Raw genomic sequence first — 18773 nt, forward strand, 5'->3', positions numbered from 1 at the left:
TCAGTTGCCCATATATAAAATGTTGTCTCAGAGTCTCAACATATCAGATTTGAACAGCTTAGGAAACACTATTTTCAGAAAGTGACATAACGATTTCTTCATTTTCTTCAGTGTAATTGGAGTCAGTGAACCGTTAACAGCTCTTTAGGACTGATTCCAAAGAGAATAAAGCTAAATCAATAATATTAACCTTTCCTTGTGTAGTCATGCTCAACAGTTTAGAAATCACTGCTTAGTGGCTGTTCCTGAGACATAACGGATACTCCGACAGCGACAAGTGAATGGCATGATTTATTTATTTATTTCTCCGACAGAGTGCATGAAATGAGACAGAGTCGACGGTCATACGAAATACAGCGCTCTTTACGCATCAATAATATAACATGTGCTGTAAAGGTGTTGTTAGAGGTAAATAGTGCGATACTCTGCCGTGTAAAATTGTTTATTAATTCTGGATTACTGAGTATTATAAAATAGTCACTCCATCGGTTTCAGCACAATATTAGCATTGACAGATTCATAAAAATATCACGTCAAGAGTTACACTTGGTTACACAATCTTTAAACTGAAAGTGAAGTTTGTTTGCGTGGCCTTAAAATATGGTATCGGAAGCGTAGTGCTTGGAGGGAAAACAAAGGGATGGGGAGAAAACAGCGCATTCCACGCAGTTAAACTCTTCTGTTGTGATCCTATTAGAAAAACTGAAACAAAGAGTCAAAATTTAAAAAATGGAGTATCGACGCCTTAACAAGGACAGCATTGTGGTAATAGGGACCTGTAGTACCCGGTGGCTCGTTGCAGAGTATCTGTATTGCAGTGAAACACCTGCACAACAGCACAAATCTCGACTGTATGCTCTGCGTGTCTTGTTCGGAAACAAAGTTGTTCCATGCGATTGCAGTCTTTCTCGGCGTATTCCACTGATGAATTCTTCTCGGGTTATCAGCCGAGTGGTGGCGTCGTCTTGTCGCAACGTTTCAATGAGTTTCGTACCCATCATATAATTGACACAACAGACAACATTTATATTACTACCAAGAATTTCGTAGGCGCCCAGGTCATTATGCATGGTCCATCGGTGTTTTGCGGTGGAGTTTTGAACTTCACTCTCGCTAACAAGGATACGAATTTACACGGTAACGGCTGGGTCGCCGTTATTCAAGTGTTCTTGCTTTTTTATGGTAACAGAATATCTACATCTGCTGGAGAACTTGTTTTGGAACTTTTGTGGACATTCGAACCTAACAGACAGCTGTTAATAGACTTGTATTGGGAATTTACTAATTATTTAGATCATTTGCAAAATCACGAGAGGTGTCATTTTAGATATTACCATTTGAGAGAGAGGAAGTATTTGCCTCTGTGATATAAGTACAAATTAATAAGTTGATGCAAGGTGAAATAGACTTGAAGCAGTTTCGTAAAGGTGCTGTTTGGTCAGACAGGAAAGGTAATTTTGCTTTGGAGTTTCGTTGTAAGAATAATTACTCAATCATTCTTTGAGGAAGGACTTATCAAAAAGAATAAAAATAATTGTTAAAGTTTACTATTATAATGGAGAAGCTTAGTGATTTAATTGATCGTGCAGAAGTTCGCAATATAGTATCTGCAAATTTGCCACAAGATGGCTTTCCATTGGCTTATACGTCTGACATCTTGTATTGTGTACATGGTAATCCTCATGCAAATGGTTGTTGTGGTAAGAGAGGTTGTGTATTTGGAAGTGAGAGTGATTCAGATATACCGAGCAGTCAGAAGTATTCTAGGGTACGAAACTCATTGAAACGTTGCGACATGACGACGCCACCACTCGGCTGATAACCCGAGAAGAATTCATCAAAGTTGTTCCATTCACTGACAGTATCTGCTGCTGACAGTTGCAATGCCCACTTTACTCTTCGCCCTCAAGCTGACAAACAAATGCTGAACGAAGCGAAAATAAGCGTAAAGAGAGCATTGAAAGAAACGTTCAATGACTTTGATACTAAAACTTCGTCAACCGATCTGAGTAAAACTCCAAGAGGTTTTGGTAGTATGTGAAATCGGTAAGTGGGTCAAAATCGTCTGCTCATTCGCTCAGTGCCCATACTGGCACCAAAACGGAAGATAACAGAGAGAAGGCCGAAATACTGAATCCGGTCTTCCGAAATTGTTCACCGCGGAAGATCATAACACGGCCAATCGCCGGCCGTGCTGGCCGAGCGGTTCTAGGCGCTACAGTCTGGAAACGCGCGACCACTACGGTCGCAGGTCCGAATCCTGCCTCGGGCATGGATGTGTGTGATGTCCTTAGGTTAGTTAGGTTTAAGTAGTTCTAAGTTCTAGGGGACTGATGACCTCAGAAGTTAAGTCCCATAGTGCTCAGAGCCATTTGCACCATTTGAACCAAAGAATTTGCTCCCCTTCTAGCAGTAATTTATCGTAGACTGCTTGAGCAACGAAAGGTACCTAGCGACTGGAAGAAAGCGCAGCTCATTCCCGTTTCTAAGAAGGGCCGTTGGACAGGTGCATTCAATTATAGACCTATGTCGTTGACGTAAATGTCCTGTTGAATTGTGCAACACGTTTTATGCTCAATATTTATGAGATTCTTGGACAATGAAAATCTCCTCTATAAAAATCAACATGGATTCCGCAAACAGGGACCCTGCGAAACTCAGCTCGCTCTGTTTCTCCATGAGATCCAGAGCGCCGTAGACAACGGCGCTCAGATTGATGCCGTGTTCCTTGACTTCAGGCACGTCCCGCACTGCAATTTGGTGGCAAAAATACAAGCTTATCGAGTATCGGAGCAGATCTGCGGCTGGATTCAAGACTTCCTTGCAGACAGAATTCAACACTTCGCCCTTAACGGTACAAAATCGACAGATGTATAGGTAATATCCGGAGTACCCCAGGGAAGTATGATAGGACAGTTACTGTTTACAGTATATATAAATGATCTAGCAGAAAGCGTCGGATGCTGGTTAAGGCTGTTCGCAGATGATGCGGTTGTCTATAACAAAGTAGCAACGCCAAATGACCTCCAGAGAATTGGTGATGGTGCAGGATCTGGCAGTTGACCTTGAATGTAAATAAATGCAACATATTGCGCTTACATAAGAAAAGAAATCCGCTACTGTGCATCTACACTGTTGATGGCAATCCTCTGGAAATAGTTTCTACTGCAAAATATCTAGGAGTAACTTTCCAGAGCGATCTTAAGTGGAATGACAACATTAAACAAATAGTGGCAAAAACAGATGCCATACTCAGATTCACAGGAAGAGTCTTAAGGAAATGTAACTCATCCACGAAGAAAGTGGCTTATAAGGCGCTTATTCGACCGATTCTTCAGTATTGTTCATCTGTCTGGGATCGCCACCAGGTAGGACTGGTAGAAGTGGTAGAGAGGATCCAAGGAAGAGCGGTGCATTTCGTCACGGGATCCTTTAGCCGGCGCGAGAGCGTTACGTGCTCAACAAACTCCACTGGCAGACCTTACAAGAGAGGCGTTGTGCATCATGGAGATATTTACTACTGAAATTTCGAGAGATCACTTTTCAGGAGGAGTCGGGCAACACATCACTTCACCACACATACGTCTCGCGTAATGACCACGAGGAGAAAATTCCAGAAATTAGAGCCAATACAGAGGCTTACCGACAAACATTCTTCCCACGCGCTGTTAGCAAGTGTGACAGAGTTGGAGAGCTCAGTTAGTGGTACAAAATGTACCCTCCGCCACACACCATTAGGTGGCTTGCGGAGTATGATGTAGATGCATACAGTACTGGGCTGTTGTGTGTCGAGTTTATTTTTGCGCAGTTTTAGTTGCACGCTAACCGTGACACACAGCAGTATGGACAGGTTTACTTAAGATCGGTAGGCCGATATGCACGTTGTGTATGGGTTCACTGAATGCAGTGAAAGACAGGCACAACGCCACTATGCTGACCTGTTCCCACAGCGTCGGCTGCCACATCACAGTACTTTTGCATTGTACGAAAATTTTACCCTGCGTTCTGACTTGTACGTTTTGGTGATTGCATCTCTCACAATATTTTACTGTTGTGAAGCTATTTACGTAGAAACAAAGGTAATTCGGGTATCAAACTGAATAACTCATAATTAAATTTTTATTCTGTAAAGGGCCACCGTAGTTCAGGGGCACCTTATACTAAAATACTCAGAACATATTTTAAACTCCTAAATTTTGTAGATGGAGTTCGGATTCACCTGGATAGTCAAACGTAATTTTGAAAATAAAAGAAATAGTAATTCTGAACCATTTAAATTCTGCGAAATTATTAAAAGGCATATTAAAATTCGTTGGAGCGGATTGCTACCCTGTGGCAAATGATGTCAGTGATTCATCACTGTGACTGCTTTGTAATAGTTAGCAATCGAGACTTGACTTTTTTTCCTTTCTTTTTTTTACTGAAGATGAAAGAGGGTCCCACGGTTTCCTAATAACATGAATCCAGTCCTTCGACCTAATCGTCCGTCGATTAAGTTGCTACATCACAGTGGCACCTGATCCCAAAGTAGCATTTTCGAATCCAGGCGATAGTTGTGGCGAATTTCTGTAAGGAAAAATTTGAAGAAACACGGCTTGAACTACCGAGAAGAAAGCCACTTGTTGGTTTTGGTATATTGATGGTTATCGGAATTTCTGAACTTTCTAAATGATGTTAAATTAATTCTCATATGAAATTCGGAGTGGAAAAAGAGAGAAACAATGTCAGATTTAGTTTTCGGATGTGCAGATACATAGAAATACTGACGGAACTTTAGCTCACAAAATTTACTGAAAACCCACTTACACGGACAGATTATCATATTCTTTGATGCTGCCGAAGTAGCGTATTCTTGATCTTACAAGGGGTCTTCTTCCTTTATTACGTTCTTGACATACTTGATAGATTTACCTTCCTCTGGAGTTTGAAATGCATGTCCAATCCAGCGAAGTCTCCTAGCTTTAATTTCGTGTACAATATCTGGTTCTGGTCAGATCATAATATTCTTTGACTGTTAACAGTAGAACACTGAAGATGGTAAATCATCCATTGTTACTAAACCATCGTAAACATGACTACTCTATATATTTTTTAAAGTAGTCACAATTTACGATTTATGCAATAGTTAATTATAATTATAAGGTCTCCAGTGGTATGTCACATAGAAAATGAGTATAAAATGGTTCAAATGGCTCTGAGCACTATGCGACTTAACTTCTGAGGTCATCAGTCGCCTAGAACTTAGAACTAATTAAACCTAACTAACCTAAGGACATCACACACATCCATGCCCGAGGCAGGATTCGAACCTGCGACCGTAGCGAAATGAGCATAAAACGTACTGGTTTACATCCTGTGCTGACAATACCAGATTGGCAGGAACCTCTAATTGATATCAAATGCAATCCTAATTTTGGGAGGGTTTAGTAATCTAGGGTTAATATTGTCTACTCCACTGTGTTATTCTCTTCGTTCTCTCGGTCCCCACATGTGGACCTTCGTGCACTATTTTTTTCTCCGCAAATAGGCTCATTTTTCCGCATATAGACCAATGGTCTGCGAATGTGGATAGTCTAGTTCTTAGTTTTAAAACCATGGCGCAGCACCTTATAAGGAACGATTATGTTAGTTTACTGCTGGTCATACGCAGAAAATTGTTACTTCAACAAACCCGAAAGGTATGTAAATAATTATTATGCCTAAATATTGTACTAAGAGTCTATGTTTTTTACCTAACGTTCGGTAATTATTCTAGATGTTGGGAATTAGTTCAGGTCGCTCGGGGTAGCCTTGCGGTCTAGGGCGCCTTGCCACGGTTCGCGCGGCTTCCCCCGTCGGATGTTCGAGTCCTCTCTCGGGCATTGGTGTCCGTGTTGTCCTTAGCGTAAGTTAGTTGAAGTTAGATTAAGTAATGTGTAAGTCTAGGGACGGATGACCTCAGCAGTTTGGTCCCATAGGATCTTCCCACAAATTTACAAATTAGTTAAGTTTTGCATAATTTTTCTTCGTTACTATGGAATAACACATTTTATGAAAGCCCTCGTACGTGGACCTCTGGTCATAATGCATATATGATAATTTAAATTTAGTCTTTGATAATGGAATACTGACAGCTGTTTCTACAAAACTATAGCAATGCATGAAATATTCACTAACAAGCAATTAGAAGCTCTTCTTAACACCGACAATGCGGAATTATTTGACTGGAAAGACGACGAATTTTCGTTTTAGACTGAAGACTGTCTCGCTGAGCTTGATGAAACTAACTGGAGAACAATGAGAAGGTTAAGGTGTCGTGCCACTTGCTGGGAGAAGAGGCTGTAGTTCCACAGTGAATAACGCTGACAGCTGTGGTGTAGATGGCGTGGAAAATGTGATCTGTGTTTAAGCAGTTTCAAAAGTTAGATTGTACAGTGTTGGGCAACTATCAAAATGTGTTGAGGCAAGGAATACCTCAAAGTGCAGGAAACATGGTTGCAGTTCGATGACAAGAGACGTGCATCAAATGTGGAATGTGTTTATGTGCTGTGAAAAATAATTATTTTGAAGCTTATCATATTTACTGGCAGAAGCACATTATTACTTGCAGAAATTGTTATATGATTATTAGTTTCTTGCATTTATGAGGTTGTCTTAGAACATCAACAAAAGTCTGTATTGGAACTCATGTATTTAAAAAATATTTACGTTGAGAATCATATATGTAGGATGAGTCACTAATTGTTGCCACCAAGAATAACTCCGAAAGTGTGATAGTAGCTAAAACGTTTGTGGGACAAAAGTTGCATGGGAAAACGGGGGCCATAATATAACGTTGGTTTTTTGTTGCAAGGTGGGATCGCGCCAGAGATATGAAGGTCAACTTTGTCTTTTTAAATGGCATGCTATAGTTGCGTACTTATTTTCTGATAGCGGCTATCGAGACGGGTCCAATGATGTGTAACAGTAAGGTCTTTGAAGGTCAACGAAGGTCAAAAAGTTGGTATGAACTTACATTTACAGATGGTGTTCGAAGTGATGACCAATGTTATCAATGCAGTGCTACAATCTTCTTATCATGTGTTGAGTGGTATTCCTTATCACTTCGGCACTTATCAAAACACATGCTCTGACAATTCTCTCTCGTATATCGTGCAAATAGTAAATATTCGCCGAATACGGCGTATCCATTTAAGGTGCCATTGACACGTAAACGCCATTCGACGGTTTCGCAATACATCACTAATAGGAACGGTAAGACTAGTATCGTCGAATCAAGCGAAAGTGAATGATGTATTCCTTCGAAGAAAACGTCGATATGCTTCTCATTTACAGAGAATACCAACGAAATTCAGTGAGAGCTAGAGACTTATGCGCTGAAAGATATCCTCAACGTACTCACCCTACACGTCGTTCATTTTAATGTGTGTATGATAAATTGAGAACAACTGGATATTTAACGCCTTGGAAACATATCTGGCAAAGGAAAGTTACTAACGAGGAAACGGAAATTGGTACTCCTGCCACTGTGGTTCGAGATCCTTGTGTTAGTTCGCGTCAAATCGCAAGGGAATCTGGTATGAGCCAGAGTAGTGTTGTTCGTGTTCTGCATAGCCATAAATATCATCCTTACCATATCAGTCTCCGCCAAGAATTGATTGGTACGGATTGTAAGCGTCGCACTGAATTCTGCCGATGAGATCAACTTTAGATTCAGACGGATGACACATTTATTAATTGATTTTATTTACTGACGAGGTTACATTCACGAGCCATGGAAATGTTAATTTGCATAACATGCATTATTGGGCAACTGAAAATCCATGTTGGCTGCCGTAAGTCGCACACCAAAAACCGAGGTCGGTGAATGTATGGTGTGGGATTCTGGAGGACAGAATTATAGGCCCGTATTTCATCGGAGGAAATCGTTATGGTAGGAAGTACACCACATTTCTGCAAGAAACATTAGGTTTATTATTGGAAGAAATACCTTTAGGAACAAGGAACAGAATGTTGTATCAACACGATGGGTGTCCGGCACATTTTTCACTAATGGCTAGAGATGAGGTGCAGAGACAACTCCCAAATCGTTGGATTGGACGCGGAGGAGATGTGTCGTGGCCGGCTCGTTCGCAAGACTTAACGCCTCTGGATCGTTTGTTGTGGGGATTCGTAAAAGACATTGTGTATAAAGACGTTCGAACTACACCTGACGATATGCGAGAGAGAATTGTCAGAGCATGTGCTTCTGTAAGTGCCGATGTGATAAGGAATACCACCAATCCATGATAAGAAGATTGCAGCACTGCATTGATACCAATGGTCATCACTTCGAACACCTTCTGTAAATGGACGTTCATGCCACCTTTGTGACCTTCGTTCACCTTCAAAGACCTTACTGTTACACGTCATTGGATTCGTCTCGATAGCCGCTATCAAAAAATAAGTACCCAACTATAGCATCCCATTTAAAAATCAATGTTGACCTTCATATCTCTGACGCGACTCCACCTAGCAACAAAAAACCAACGACGTATTATGGCCCCCGTTGTCCCATGCAACTTTTGTCCCACAAACGTTTCAGCTCCTACCATCAAAACATATATCATTTGCATTTGTATCATATCTTTTAATTAGTTTGCTGGAAAATATGAACAGAAAAATTTCTTGCGATTTTTTTTCATTTTTTGTCTGAGGAGTGAAGAGGTTATCTTGGACCCCACCAAATATCTTTTTCATAATGTTCCTTTCAAATGTTTTTGATTTTACTTGTTCTGATTCTGTTAACGTCAATGTCTCACAAGCGTATGTCAGAACATATATGATTAGATGTTTGTGTACACGAATCTTTGAATTTCTTGAAATAAGTTTGGTTTTTATGCATCCAGTAATGCGAAAAAACAGCTATTAACTTTTTGAATTCTACTATTTGTTTCTTCTGTAGTTAACAAAGTTCCAAGGCAAGCGAACTGGGTTACTGTTTCGATTTTCTTTGCACCAATTTTAAAAGTATGGTCTGCCTTAGTTTGCCGTGATAGAATGGAGTTTTTAGTTCAAATGGTTCAAATCGCTCTGAGCACTATGGGACTTAACATCTGTGGTCATCAGTCCCCTAGAACTTAGAACTACTTAAACCTAATTAACCTAAGGACATCACACACACCCATGTCCGAGGCAGGATTCGAACCTGCGACCGTAGCGGTCGTGCGATTCCAGACTATAGCGCCTAGAACTGCTCGGCCACTCTGGCCGGCGAGTTTTTAGTTTTTCTTTTGTTAATTTCTATTCTTGTTACACGTAAGCTGTCATAGAACATTGTCGTAAGTGAATTAACTTTTCGTTCATTCTATCCCAAGATTGCGATGTTATGTGCATATGCCAGTATGTAATAACACGGACAGATACATTGACAAAATTCAGTCCCCATCCCAAGAAGTTAAGATGAATAACTGAGGTAATTATTGAGGGGGCCAAATTAACATACAAGCCAGACAGAGGCTTAGAGGATGAGCTATGTCATTTATGTTTTACTTCAAGAAAAAATAGCTACTTTGACAAAGAGAGAAATAGGGCACTGTATCCTAAAATATTTGAAGTTTCCGGAGAGTAAGAACCAGCTAAAGGGAATGATTTCCTTTCATTCGTAAAAACAATCACAGCTTATATCAGCAGAGTGCTAAGAAGAAACAGTACTGAAAAAGTGTTGAAACCCACAAGAAATTGTGCGTGAATACTTGGATACTATGAAGGACCCATGCGTACCGCTTGTCAGGGCAGTAGTATATAAAATCCGTTGTACATGAGGTCAAGTGTACACAGAAACTACTATAACAAGCATCAGCCCAAGGCTTAAAGAACAGAAAACAAATCGTCAACTCGGAAACGGTGGATAAATCGGTAGCAGCAGATTAAACGCTGGCACCAGGAACTCGACAGATTTGATTCCCATTTCTTTAGTCCTGCCATGGTGCAATTGTTACTAGGCTAGGATTTACAGAGAATCCATAGAAATTCAAAAACATAAAAAGAACTTCAGCAGAATAGAAATAGAATACAAAGAAGACTAGTTCTGAGCTATAGTGTTGAAGAAAGGAAACGACACCAACTCTTCTGCAGTACAAGATCCATATGTGCAATCTGTTCGGCTCTCTGAGCTTGTTTGTCTTTGAATAGCTTCCGTTTTTCGTTTATTGTTATTCCATTCCTTCGTCCCAGAGACGCTGTTAGTAGGTCAGCTGTGGAACAATGCTCCACTCTTCAGCCAAAGGAGTTTAAAATATACAAAGATTGAAATAAAAATTTTAAAAGGTTGATCTACGTTCATATATTTTTGAAATATACGAAACTAGCGAACCGCCCCGGGTTCGCACGGATAGCGTTAAAAATCTACGGCCGAACGACTGTTATGATAAACCTGCCTCATGAATCATTCTACCTATCAGCGAAAACCGTACCAAAACCCATATTGTAGTTCCTAAGATTAGCCTTCACATACAGACACAAAAAAAACGTGGAGAAGAACTTTGATTTATATTGTGAATAGATATGTGGTGAAGAATTATTCATTTACGATGTTTGAAATGCATACGAAAATAATATCTGTCCTGTAAAACAGTGATCATGAGTTAAACATTACTCTGCATTATACTTCACTTCACTACCGCTTGATGGGAGGTAGCTACATTTAGTAGCAGTTATGAAAAGAGGGAAGGTGGAATGTTCTTAAGCTGCAGTTAAAGTTTTATGGAGATAAGTAGTTCAAGCGAGTTGGGTTGTGACGATAGTTAAAATATGGGAGTAACAAAAGCACATATAGTATTAATGTTGTTCTTTACAGTCTTGCCATGTGATATGGTCGTCGTTGTTCATATGAAATCTACATCTATATCTACGTCTACATGGATACTCTGCAAATCACATTTAAGTGCCTGGCAGAGGGTTCATCGAACCACCTTCACAACTCTCCATTATTACAATCTCGTATAGCACGCGGAAAGAACGAACACCTATATTTTTCCGTGCGAGGTCTGAAAAAATGGTTCAAATGGCTCTGAGCACTATGGGACTTAACTTCTGAGGTCATCAGTCCCCTAGAATTTAGAACTACTTAAACCTAACTGACCTAAGGACATCACACACATCCATGCCCGAGGCAGGATTCGAACCTGCGACCGCAGCGGTCGTGCGGTTCCAGACTGTAGCGTCTAGAACCGCTCGGCCACTCCAGCCGGCTGCGAGCTCTGATTTCCCTTATTTTATCATGGTGATCGTTTCTCCGTATGTAGGTCGGCATCAACAAAATATTTTCGCATTCGGAGGAGAAAGTTGGTGATTTGAATTTCGTGAGAAGATTCCTACGCGACGAAAGACGCCTTTGTTTTAATGATGTCCATCCCAAATCCTGTATCATACAGTGACTCTCTCTCCTCTATTTTGCTCTTCTTTGAACATTTCGATGTACTCCGTCAATCCTATCTGATAAGGATCCCAAACTGGGCAGCAGTATTCTAAAAGAGGACGGGCAAGCGGAGTGTAGGCAGTCTCTTTAGTAGATCTGTTACGTTTTCTAAGTGTCCTACTAATAAAACGCAGTCTTTGGTTAGCCTTCCACACAACATTTTCTTTACGTTCCTTCCAATGGATGATTTCGTGTGTTGTGTTCATTACATTCATTGCTACGGCTCCTTGGTGTTCACAAACTTGCAATTGGCACTTAGGGTACAACATCATGATCAACTCTACAGCAGAACAAAGAGCAACAAAGCACATGTCAGAACGGTGAAGAGCAACTTTAATGTCGATGTGTACTATCGTTAAATGTCTTTATATTCCCATTGAAGCCCGAAGGTGACGTTTATACCTCGAAACATGTTGCTTCATTAAATAATTTAAGTAAGTCAACAAATGTTGTGACTGGCAGGGTACAACATCATGATCAAGTCTACAGCAGAACAAAGATCACCACAGCACATGTCAGAACGGTGAAGAGCAACTTTAATGTCGATGTGTACTATCGTTAAATGTCTTTATATTCCCATTGAAGCCCGAAGGTGACGTTTATACCTCGAAACATGTTGCTTCATTAAATAATTTAAGTAAGTCAACAAATGTTGTGACTGGCAGGGTACAACATCATGATCAGCTCTACAGCAGAACAAAGATCACCACAGCACATGTCAGAACGGTGAAGAGCAACTTTAATGTCGATGTGTACTATCGTTAAATGTCTTTATATTCCCATTGAAGCCCGAAGGTGACGTTTATACCTCGAAACATGTTGCTTCATTAAATAATTTAAGTAAGTCAACAAATGTTGTGACTGGCAGCGGTTTCTGAAAAACCTTTTCATACGGATAGCTAGGATGCGGGCCGAGCGTAGGAAGGAAGGGAGGTAACCTGATACGGGGGTTGGATGTGAGGGCCAGTTTCTTTGTGAAGGTGTAACCGCGGTACCGCTACGGTCGCAGGTTCGAATCCTGCCTCGGGCATGAATGTGTGTGCTGTACTTAGGTTAGTTAGGTTTAAGTAGTTCTACGTTCTAGGGGACTGATGATCTCAGAAGTCGGACTGCAAGGGGAAGTGGAGTTCAAGGATTTGGAGGGATTGACAAAATGTTGGAGGAGCAGATATTCGAATAGCAACTGACGAAGGCTTTATAGCGTCTGACGATGTCTCCAGCATTAGAAGAGGAGGCGTCAGGCGGTGACACATGGCTTAGATCACGGCCGACACAGGGCTAACAGAAGTCATGAGATACCTTCTAATATCGCGTCGGACCTCCTTTTGCCCGGCGTAATGCAGCAGTTCGATGTGGCATGGACTCAACAACGCTTTTGGAAGGCCCTGCAGAAATAATAAGCATTAGTCTCTATAGCTATCTATAGTTGCGACAGTGTTACCGGTGCAGGATTTTGTGCACGAACTTTCCTCTCCCATATATGTTCGATTGGTGGCCAAATCATTTGCTCGAATTTTCCAGAATGTTCTTGAAACAACTCGCGAACAACTGTTGTCAGCCATAAAAATTCTATAGTTATTTCGCAATATGAAGCCCATGAATGGCTGCCAATGGTCTTCAGGTAGTCCAACAAAATCACTTCCAGACAGTGGTCGGTTCTGTAGGACCAGAGGACCTAGTCCATTCCATGCAAACACAGCCCACCCCGTTATGGAGCCTCTCCCAGCTTGCACAATGCCTTGTTGACGGCCGGCCGATGTGGCCGTGCGGTTCTAGGCGCTTCAATCTGGATCCGCAGGTTCGAATCCTGCCTCGGGCATGGATGTGTGTGATGTCCTTAGGTTAGTTAGGTTTAAGTAGTTCTAAGTTTTAGAGGACTGATGACCACAGATGTTAAGTCCCATAGTGCTCAGAGCCATTTTTTGAACCTTGTTGACAACCTGGGTCCATGGATTCGTGGGGTCTGCACCACACTTGAACATTACCATCAGCTGTTACCAACTGAAGTCGAGACTCATCTCAACAGACCACGGTTTTCCAACCGTTCAGGATGCAACCGATATGGTAGTGAGTTCACGACAGGCTCTACAGGCGATGTGCACGTCATTAGCCGAGCGGTCTAAGGCGCTGCAGTCATGGACTGTGCGGCTGGTCCCGGCGGAGGCTCGAGTCCTCCCTGGGGCATGGGTGTGTGTGTTTGTCCTTAGGATAATTTAGGTTAAGTAGTGTGTAAGCTTAGGGACTGATGACCTTAGCAGTTGAGTCCCATAAGATTTCACACACATTTGAACATTTTTTTTTGTGAAGGCGATGTCGTGTTGTTAGCAAAGGCACTCATGTCGGTCTATTATTGCCATAGCCCATTAACGCCAAATTTCGCAGCACTGTCCAACGGATACGTTCGACGTACGTCTCACAATGGTTTCTGCCGTTATTTCACGCACTGACAACTATAGGCAAACACCGACGCTCTCGGTCGTTAAGTGAAGGTTCAAATGGCTCTGAGCACTATGGGACTTAACATCTGAGGTCATCAGTCCCCTAGCACTTAGGATTACTTAAACCTAACTAACCTAAGGACATCACACTCATCGATGCCCGAGGTAGAATTCGAACCTGCGACCGTAGCGGTCGCGCGGTGCCAGACTGACGCCCCTAAGACCGCTCGGCCACTCTGGCCGGCTCGTTAACTGAAGGCCGTCGGCCACTGCATTGTCCGTGGTGAGGGGCAATGCCTGAAATTTGATATTCTCGGCACACTCTTGACACTATGGATCTCATAATACTAACTCCCTAAGGTATCCGAAATGTAATGTCCCATGCGTCTAGCTCCACCTACCTTTCAGTGTTCAAAATCTATTAATTCCCGTCGTGCGGCTACAATCACGTCGGAAACCTTTTCACACGAGTACAAACGACAGCTCTGGCAATGCACTGCACTTTTATACACTACTGGCCATTGAAATTGCTACACCTCGAAGATGACGTGCTACAGACGCGAAATTTAACCGACGGGAAGAAGATGCTGAGATACGCAAATGATTAGATTTTCAGAGCATTCACACAAGTTTGGCGCCGGTGGCAACACCTACAACGTGCTGACATGAGGAAAGTTTCCAACCGATTTCTCATATACAAACAGCAGGTGACCGGCGTTGCCTGGTGAAACATTGTTGTGATGCCTCGTGTAAGGAGGAGAAATGCGTACCACCACGTTTCCGACTTTGATAAAGGTCGGATTGTAGCCTATCGCGATTGCGGTTTATCGTATCGCGACACAGCTGCTCGCGTTCGTCGAGATCCAATGACTGTTAGCAGAATATGAAGTCGGTGGTTCAGGAGGGTAATACCGAACGCCGTGCTGGATCCCAACGGCCTCGTATCACTAGCAGTCGAGATGACAGGCATTTTATCCGCATGGCTATAACGGATCGTGCAGCCACGTCTCGATACCTGAGTCAACAGATGGGGACGTTTGCAAGACAACAACCATCTGCACGAACAGTTCGACGACGTTTGCAGCAGCATGGACTATCAGCTCGGAGACCATGGCTGCGGTTACCCTTGACGCTGCATCACAGACAGGAGCGCCTGCGATGGCGTACTCGACGACGAACCTGGATGCACGAATGGCAAAACGTAATTTTTTCGGATGAATCCAGGTTATGTTTACAGCGTCATGATGGTCGCATCCGTGTTTGGCGACATTGCGGTGAACGCACATTGGAAGCGTGTATTCGTCATCGCCATACTGGCGTATCACCCGGCGTGATGGTACGTGGTGCCATTGGTAACACGTCTCGGTCACCTCTTGTTCGCACTGATGGCACTTTGAACAATGGACGTTACATTTAAGATGTGTTACGCCCCGTGGCTCTACCCTTCATTCGATCCCTGCGAAACCCTACATTACAGCAGGATAATGCACGACTGCATGTTGCAGGGCCGGTACGGGCCTTTCTGGACACAGAAAATGTTTGACTGCTGCCCTGGCCAGCACATTCTGCAGATCTCTCACCAATTGAAAACGTCTGGTCAATGGTGGCCGAGCAACTGGCTCGTCACAATACGCCAGTCACTACTCTTGATGAACTGTGGTATCGTGTTGAAGCTGTATAGGCAGCTGTACCTGTACACGCCATCCAAGCTCTGTTTGACTCAATGCCCAGGCGTATCAATGTCGTTATTACGGCCAGATGTGGTTGTTCTGGGTACTGATTTCTCACGATCTATGCACCCAAATTGGGTGAAAATGTAATCACATGTCAGTTCTAGTATAATATATTTGTCCAATGAATACCCTTTTATCATCTGCATTTCTTCTTGGTGTAGCAATTTTAATGGCCAGTAGTGTACCTTGTGTACGGGACACCAGCGCCATCCGTATAGGCGCTTATCGCTATGCCATGTGTTCGGTCACCGCTGTGTAATGCGCGTACAAGTAAAATCAGCAAGGAAATGCGATCGTCGGTGTTGGGTGTGAGCTTCCGTGTGTCGCCCTGCGGGCCAGCGTGGGCGCTGTTAGCTGTGTGTCGGCACGCGCCGCTGCTTGTCTTTGTGGGATGTAGGTGGCTGGCGGGCGCGCCTCAGCCCGGAGGTGTATTTCTGGACGCCGCGGCGCGCCGCCCATCACTCGCGCCACGGGGCGGACGCAGCTCATCTGCACCTACACATACCATCTCACGGTCTGTGGTGGAGGGTACTTATAACCTCCCCACAGATGTTAGCGTTTTCGTTATTTAAAAACACCAATGACAAGTGAATAAGGAGGATCTGTTCTCTTAAATCAAAAGAACGTGAATATTCTTTTAGTGACAATAGCAGCAAACCCGACGAACATACTGATTTTCACTGTTCAAAACAGCTGCGATCTTCAGAGACGAATTCCAGTGGGACGTCGACACATCTTTTGAAGACACGAGGTAAGCAAACCTTTCGTCCAGCAATCAGTTAACCACCTAGTACACACTGTTACGATTTACTCTCGCAGTTTATCCGACATGTTCCACGGTGTGCAACTTACTGTCGAGAGCAGCTTGCTGAGTTAGTATGTACAGTGTGTAAAAAAGCTACGTGTACAAGCCTTTAAAATGTTTTGAGCAGATGGAGAGAAACACTTGTTATGTTGCACAGGTACACCGTTTCACCGCTAGAGCTACCTGAAGGTTTCGACGCTAAAGACGTTCAGAGACGCCCGCACCGTAGGCGAGTGGTCAGCGCGTCTGAATCTCATGCGGGCTGTAGCTGCGGTACCGCCAGGGATTCATCGTGGCGGGAGTACTGGAACGGAATGTACTCAGCCTCGTAATGTCAGCTGAGAATCTCTGTCAAATGAAAATGATACAATGGAAAACAGTAAGTAGACTGTTTATTATTTCAAAACTAATCTCCATAACTGTTAAACCATTTATCCCACTGTGAGATTAGACGGTCAGTGCCTTCATGGAAAAACGTTTACAGTTGCCTGCAGACCGTGATTGTACCCAGACCTGCACCTCTTCGTAAACCGACGGCCACGAATGTCTTTCTTCAGGGCTCCAAAAATATGGAAACAACATGGTGACTGTATATGGGATGTCTAAGGGCTTCAAGTAAAACTTCTGCAGTGTAACTCCAACCACTCAGAAATGTTGACTGACGGATAATACCCGCCCACAAGTTGCCGAGACCGTTTCCAGTACACTTCAGAAGTTTCGCTGGGAAGCCCTTATACATCTTTCACATAATCCCCGTCTCTCCCCATGCGATTTACATATTTTTGCAGCCCTGTAGAAAGACATTCGTAGCCCTCGATTCGCTTCGGACGAAGAGGAACACGCCTGGGTACAGTCGTGCTTCCCTAGTGTAATGGTTCTTTATTTACGTGACCATTCAGCACCCCCTATAGAGGAAAGCCTGCGCGCCCGCTCAGTGACGTCACGCACGTAGTCTGGTGCCGGTGCTCGCAGTCCGTTTGGCCACAGCAATAAGACTGTTACGGAAACCGCACGAGGAAAATTCGTAAAGAAATCTGACATACCTCTCTCATGAATTACAAGATTTCCTTTCTCAAATGACCCAGTTCTTTTGTCTGTAACTTATTTCTGCATACCATTTAGCCCCGACGTAAAAAGTGGCTGTAATAACTTTCATTATCTGAGGCATCAAAACTCCCAAATGAATGGACCCATTTCATTGTAGTTTATTTTAAAGTTGCTTTAATGGGGATTGTCACGACTTGTTTGATGGCAGTTTGGTTAGCCGTTCAAAGATCGTCAGCTACACAAAGTGCAAGTGTTTGCCACCAGTGTGCTCTTTTCCAATACCATTCCTAAACTGTAAGTGCTGTAGTATAAATTGTAAATCTCGAAAAGGCCAATATAAACGTCTGCAACGGTATACATTTATCTTTTATGGCTGGCCACCATTCACCATTCTTCCGTTTTGCAGCTCCTGTGTAAGACGATTTTTAATGACAAAAATTTTGATTGAAAGCCACCCGCGAAAGATTCTCGTATGCTCTCGCGGACTTTCTATTAGGGTTTTTGTTATGTTTTTTAAGTTAAATATTGCATCACTTTGACGCAGGTCTAATAGTGTGGACAGCAATTTGCAAAGTAGCACACTGGCAGCTAACATTTTAAGGACACTGTTATTGCCGCTGCTTATTCCTTATGTAGCAAAATCTATTTTAAAACCTGGTTGGATGATATACGTGTGAATTAAAAAAGGAAACACGAAAATTGGGCAAATAGTGTTCGAATTATAACACCCCCTAGAGAGAGGCACTGGTAATAAGCAATAGTATGAGTCGTTTCAAAAACTAACACTGCCCTGAAAGACATGTTCTACATATGTTTTAGTCCACCATTTCAGCAACCTCGTATTCATGCTTTTTTTTAAATTTAAAGAAATTTCTCCTGTTAATATTTTTTAAGTAAAATGCAGTTCTAATGAATGATATGATATCTCTTCTCAGTTTGTGCACCTTTCCCTAAGAAACTTTCTTTCCATTAAGAAAATCTCACTGACCTGAGATGAGTATGTAATGGTATTGCCATAAAGTTTTGGTATGCCAATACAAATTTCAATGAATTCTCTTTTCTCAGTAAGTTAACTAAATTTCCATTATGTATTGAAATTACATGAGGTCTCAAAATACAGATTACCAGGTTAGAATTTCGCTGCTCTAAACTGAATACCTTTGAAGAAAGAATGTTTCTGTACTAAGAAGTATATACTTTGAAACAAACTGTTTGCATGAATTGCACATAAATAAATTTCAACTACGAAGTAAACTTTCATTTCATCTGTTGAGAAGTTTTATGACGTGATGTGACCTGTGATGAAATAATTG

At 42.4% G+C, this 18773-nt stretch overlaps 1 protein-coding gene across 7 annotated transcripts in view; it reads left to right on the top strand.

Annotated features, from left to right (window-relative positions):
- The window catches only part of LOC126248405 (uncharacterized), a 447623-nt gene that overhangs the window by 182051 nt on the left and 246799 nt on the right, over positions 1-18773 (top strand). The window contains exons 1-2 of one of the 7 annotated variants that reach the window (XR_007545479.1): positions 16034-16359; positions 16571-16792. The exons of 4 other annotated variants lie outside the window; for them this stretch is intronic. The gene's annotated coding sequence lies outside the window, so the exon portion shown is untranslated. Of the gene's footprint in view, positions 1-16033; positions 16360-16570; positions 16793-18773 lie in introns of those variants that run through there. 2 more of the 7 variants (XR_007545480.1, XR_007545483.1) reach the window with 2 other exon arrangements.

Source organism: Schistocerca nitens, chromosome 3 (genome assembly GCF_023898315.1).
Source record: "Schistocerca nitens isolate TAMUIC-IGC-003100 chromosome 3, iqSchNite1.1, whole genome shotgun sequence".
NCBI lineage: Eukaryota > Metazoa > Arthropoda > Insecta > Orthoptera > Acrididae > Schistocerca > Schistocerca nitens.